The 6,000-nt window shown below is 48.4% G+C and overlaps 1 long non-coding RNA gene across 1 annotated transcript in view; it reads left to right on the plus strand.

Annotated features, from left to right (window-relative positions):
- Positions 1 to 5,549, plus strand: part of LOC141991732 (uncharacterized) — a 112,921-nt gene extending 107,372 nt beyond the window's left edge. The window contains exon 4 of the long non-coding RNA XR_012640444.1: positions 5,476 to 5,549. This is a non-coding gene — a long non-coding RNA (uncharacterized LOC141991732). The remainder of the gene's footprint in view (positions 1 to 5,475) is intronic.
- The last annotated feature ends 451 nt before the right edge of the window (positions 5,550 to 6,000 follow it).

Below are 6,000 nucleotides of genomic sequence, written 5' to 3' on the forward strand. Positions count from 1 at the left end.
AAAAATAAACCGGCATTGCTAAATCAGCGCTTGAGGTACTGCCGTGCTTATAGCCATATTGAGAAGCAGCAATATGCGAGCCAGCTGGGAGATTCACAGTTAAATCATGCCAACTTTGCCTGGATAACACATTATTATTTCATAGGAGGTTTTGGCTGCTGAGAATGAGGTAATTAATAGGCCAAACAGACCCTGCCTCATTCTATAATTCCCCTAGACATTGGGCTGTCTCCAAAGGCTCATCTTTATATCCATTATACCCTAAATAATGGCTTATAGTACTTTCTGACCTCCTATATGAGGCAACCTATGTCTTTAACCAAACAAAACAAGGATAGTAGGTACCCAAACTCTCTTTAAAGAGCACTAAGATTGTGCCATGAATTGACAAGTGCCAGGAAACAAAGTGTTATTAACTTAGGTTGACTTGGAAAGTGTTGGGTCCAATTCAGAAGTGATCTGTAAAGTGCTGTGGGTTAGATTCCAGTGTACTTCATTCAAAACCCTTAGACTTAAATCCACTTAACGATTAGACAGGCTGAATTGGCAGGTGTGGACCTCACCCTACCTTACTTTTCCCCTCCTCTTAGTTGCGTTCCTTAGTCTACTTTCCCTTCTGCCCCTTCTCTGTGAGCTATGCCAACCTACCTTTAGAAGGGGAGAGGATGACTAGAGTCACGCTCAAGCAACTCCTGTCTCTCATCAACCCACGGCCACCTCCAGAGTTCACGGGCCATGTTCTCTGCTGTGTGAATTGGCCCATCTTCTTTGACTCCAGCGGAGTGCTGCCTCTTTACACCAGCAGAGAACTTGGCCTCGTGAGTCTAGCCCTCCTTGCCTTGACAGGTAAGTCAGCCATATGGCCTCAGCACAGAGGAGTAGAGACATGGAGGGAGGGGTACTATGTCCCAAATGGGTTGGTTAACATATTGACTGACTACCCACAGCCCCCAAGCAATGGAATATCTTACCAGAGGAACGGGAAATATCTCCACTTGTGGAGGGAGGGGCATGCCTTATCCAGTCTCCAGGAAGTGGATTGGAGGTGAACCAAGACCAGCCTCTGGTACAAAACTAGTCTCTTAACAAGGGATCTCCTTCCCTCATGGAGGTACACACAGCCATCCCTGTTTGGCAAGAGAGTCGAAAATAATCACCATTGAAACAAACCCCTCTCATCCACCTGAAGTGAGGTATCCTGCAAATATGTTGCTGGCCTTCAGAGCCCCAGTGATTATTTCCCTGCGTGGCTCAACAGCATCTTCTCATCATTATTCCCTCTGGCTCTTCTCTATCTGCCCTTCCCTATGCTGGTTGATAGCTATTTCCCTTCTGTAGCTTCGAAGCAATCGCCTTTTCTTTTTCCAGATTCAGTTCTCCTCCACGGAACCGAACCACATGATCTTGCTCGCTGCTATTCTGATGTATGACAGGGACTCCATATTGGAGGGCAGGTTTTATTCTGAGGGTGGCAGACACCAAAGCATCTCTGGGCATATGCAACTTGACTTGCTGAATGTTCTCTTCCAGTGGAGCTCCAATGGGGCAGGTTTCTTGCAGCTTCTGTCCTTGTCCCTTTACCAGAGATTCAGAGTGACTCAGTCTGTATTTTTGGCCCATCGCCTGGGAGGTAGGATACCATCCTGTTCAGCAGATGGCCTCTGTCATTTTCACCCCAGGCTGTGACCAATCAGATCTCATGTGGTTGCTGCTTCATTTCAGCTATCCTAGAGTTTGAGACAGCCTATTGCCGTTTTGCTTTCTTTTAGTATCTTCTCTATCTATTGCTCAGCATAAGCTATGGTCCAGCTAGGAGGACAGTAGTGCTAAGTTTGTTAGGTCAAAAGAAGCCACTGCAGGCGATTGGCCATCTAAACATGTATGGATCCCACATAGTGAACTTCATTCACGTAGACTGAAAAGGTGAAATTTTCTAAAGCACTCAGCCCTGCTAAATCTGCTCCCACTGACTTCAGTAGAAGCAGAGGGAGGCCAATGTTGCGTGCTTTTAAAAATCCCACCCAAGGTCACTCAAGTGCATTTCCTACCAATTCATTCACTAATATCCAGGCAATACCCATTTAAACCACCATTAACATACAGACCAAGCTGGGAATGGTGGGAGTCTGGTAAGATTATAGGTTGTTACCAGGTAAAGGGTCATGGGAGAAGGGCCACTGAGTCAGGGAGACCACATCAGAGAATTGAAGTAGCAGTTGGCTTTTCTTTAGGAAGCTAAATGAGGATGATGGGAATAAGTGAAAAATTTGAAAAGTGGCACGTGTCTGTCATGCTACAGAGTATGTACGTTCGTGTGGAGTTTGGAGTTTGCAGAGTCTGTGGCTGTTTAGCTATTTCCACCTCCAAAGTCAGATTCTTGGCTTCAGTAGAAGCAGAGGGAGGCCAATGTTGCGTGCTTTTAAAAATCCCACCCAAGGTCACTCAAGTGCATTTCCTACCAATTCATTCACTAATATCCAGGCAATACCCATTTAAACCACCATTAACATACAGACCAAGCTGGGAATGGTGGGAGTCTGGTAAGATTATAGGTTGTTACCAGGTAAAGGGTCATGGGAGAAGGGCCACTGAGTCAGGGAGACCACATCAGAGAATTGAAGTAGCAGTTGGCTTTTCTTTAGGAAGCTAAATGAGGATGATGGGAATAAGTGAAAAATTTGAAAAGTGGCACGTGTCTGTCATGCTACAGAGTATGTACGTTCGTGTGGAGTTTGGAGTTTGCAGAGTCTGTGGCTGTTTAGCTATTTCCACCTCCAAAGTCAGATTCTTGGAAAAATTTCAAAAAACTTATTTTTTCCATGCTTTCTCTGCAAAAGTGGGTAAAGAGTTACCAAAAAAAAAAAAAAGTTATTCCATTGTCCTGTGAAGACTTGTGCTACATTTGGAGACTAAATGTAATTATTAAAATGTGCAACAGAGGGATTTTAGTCCTGCTTTAAGTGCAAATCTCAATGCAGCTTTAGTTCTGGAGTCACTACTGATGCCCCTGTAATATATTTGGAAAGCTTCCAGGTTCATCTAGATTTGCATCTTTGTTCCTTCATGTGTCTGAGTGAAGCTGGGTGCTTTCCCGTTTGCCATCAAGCGTGCTGCCAAGCAGAGCCGGCTCTAGGCACCCGCAAAGCAAGCAGGTTCTTGAGGCAGCACCTTTGCAGGGGTGGCCTTGGGGTCATCCTTTTTTTTTTTTGCTTGGGGGCCAGCCCTGCGGGCGCTAACCCAGGTAGACGCTGTCCCGGCCCCCACACTGATGCTGAAGTCCAGGTGGAAGAGCCGCAGCGGGTGGCCAAAGCTGGCCCCGCGACTGGGGCTGCTGTGGTTTGTGCTGCTGGCCACGGCCGAGCCATCCCGCGGGCTCCAACATGTCAAGCGCGGGACACTCGGGCTGGGGGCCACCCCGCGAGGTGCATGGAGCAGCCTGCAAGTGCTGCAGGGTGGCCACCCCCCAGCACTGCAGCCGGGGCTGTGCGAAGCAGCCTGAGCAGCCCAGGGGCTGCAGCAGGGTGGCCAGGAGCAGCAGCAGGGCCATAGAGGGGACCGGTTCCCGGGGCGCTGCCATGCGGGGCCGCGTCCCGCTCTCCGAGGCTCCGCTCCCCGCCGGCCGCTCCCTCTGGGGCAGCCCCCTGCCTCCCGATTCCCGGCCGGTCCTGGAGGCAGGAGCCCTGGCTGGAGGGACCCTGGGCTGAGGCGTGGCCCGGGAGTCCCGCTGCTTACCCCGACGCTGCCAGCGCCAGACCGGCTGGAGGCGAGGGGGGAGCGGGTGGAGGCAGGGCCCCCCTGGGCGCCGGGAAGGAGTTGGGTGGATGCAGCCTCTGCCCCTGCTAGTGTCATGAGTGGGATGCTGATGACCCACCCTGGGAGCGAGTTACCAGTGACCCAGGGCTGGGGTGGCAAGGGGTGCGGGTCGGGGGGGGATGAGAGCCCAAGAGTGGGGAGGTAGGGGGGTGCGGGTGGGAGGGAGGGCAGTAGTGGCGGTGAAAGGGGGGGAACCCAGAGCTGGGGTGGCAGGGGATGCCAGGGCGGGGGAAAAGGCCAGGGCTGGGGCAGCAGGGGAGAGGGTGAGAGCCCAGGACTGCGGTGGGGAGCTGCCAAAATTTTTTTTGCCTGGGATGGCAAAAAACCTAGAGCCGGCCCTGCTGCCAATAAGCCAATATACTCCATCACATGAGCAGGTGAATTGTGAAGGGTGTCATGACAGAGGCTGTCATCCCAAGGTGCACTTGTGCGTCTGTTATATATTGTCACCGTGTTGCCTAAAAGCAGGACGGAGTGCTCTTTCCAAATCTATTAAAGAGATATGTCACAAACTCAGCAAAGCATTGCAAATATCTGCTTGATCTTTTAAGACAAGTAGCACACAATAACCTTCCAAATACTTCTGCACATGCTATTTCTTTTAAAGAGCTTTATTTGTGCATGCAAAATATTCAGTTGAACAGGCAGAGCCAGTAATTAATTGAGCACGGAAGTGCAATTTAGACAATAGCCAACTGCGTGCAACTACATATGTCAGACCCAGAGTTGCATTTTTTTGCATTGGCAAACTGGGCAACTTTTTAAAAAGGAGAGTAGGGAAACCTGCCCTTTTCTGTGTCAAGCAGTGTCCCATTCTGCATAATATACCACGTGCGATAATGAGTGCTACAGGTTGCATGACTGTCTAGGGAACCGCATTTTAAGGAACCCCACTCATTTTAGTCCCAAGGATACCTACATTCCATGCAAATTTGGTGTGGCCCCACTTTTGTTGCTGTTGTTGAAAACTGCATCAGGAAACGAAGACTAAAGGAAGAGTTCAACAGTGAAGGAACTAACCCCACTGCATTTCCGTTTGCTTCATGAATTGACGTAAGTCTTTGTCATACATCGCGCCTCATGCTTGGGCCTTGGCAGGTCGAGACGGATGAGACCATATGACCATAATATTCGCTTCTCATGAAACTCAATCATACAAATCACGTTCAGAGAACATTGACCCAATGGTCATATAACCAAGAACAGGAACCAGTCCTTGTTCCTGTTCTTTTGAATACTTCCAGTTGACCCCATTTCCGATGAGGATGATGATACCGACCTGACCATTTTTTTCCCTACTAGTTTTCTTTAATGCTTTTATATAATCCTCATCTCTTCCTAGAGACTTGGGGTTTTTTGGCGTTGCTTTCTAACGTGAGTACCTGCCGTGCAGGTCCTAGATTTATTTAGGTTAGCAGAGGCACAGCCAGCATTAATGCAGAGGCTATTTTTTCAGTGTCTCCCCTTGCAAGGACATTAATGAAACCTTCACTTAATACTTCAACTGCTTTACGGTCCTCCCCAGTAACTTCATTTCCAATTTTCTTCCATCACAATCTTCCTTCCTGCAGCATCTCTAGGATTTCTACTGCCAGAAAATAAACTTATTAGAGTGGAAAGGAACATTTCGTTTTTTAAAATAATTCCTTATTTTCTTTACAGGCCTTCTGAGAACTCAGGCTGAAAACATCAATTCCAAAATTCTAGGTCTTGAACATATATCTGTGATGCCGGCTGGATCTGGAACTCTTTGTTCGGAAGGGTTGTTTATGATCTCTTGTAGCTAGTCTGCTGTGGAGCAAAGAGGCGACATGAATGGGCCTCCAAATACTGGTAGTAAGCTGCATGTGCATGATCAGGCTAAGCAGTATCCTGACGCAACCTTGGAAATCAAGACAAGCAGCCACGGAATAATCACAATGGATCCATAACCCTGTGGGGTTCAGTCACCATAAACACTGGGAGAAACCTGATAAACTGATGTTTGTTTTCTGTGATGCCCCACAACACAGGAGAATTCATTACAGGTTCCACAGTTCCCTCAAGCAACAGTATCATATGAGTCAGACCCTACAGAGAATATCAGCTGGCTCAAAGAATGCACATCCATTGCCCACACGGACGCAAGCCAATAAGAGGAATATGGTGCAATGCCGAGCTCCTGCAGTTGCGTAGTTGAAGTTGAGC

The sequence above is a fragment of the Natator depressus genome, chromosome 7 (assembly GCF_965152275.1).
Source record: "Natator depressus isolate rNatDep1 chromosome 7, rNatDep2.hap1, whole genome shotgun sequence".
NCBI classification, from domain to species: domain Eukaryota; kingdom Metazoa; phylum Chordata; order Testudines; family Cheloniidae; genus Natator; species Natator depressus.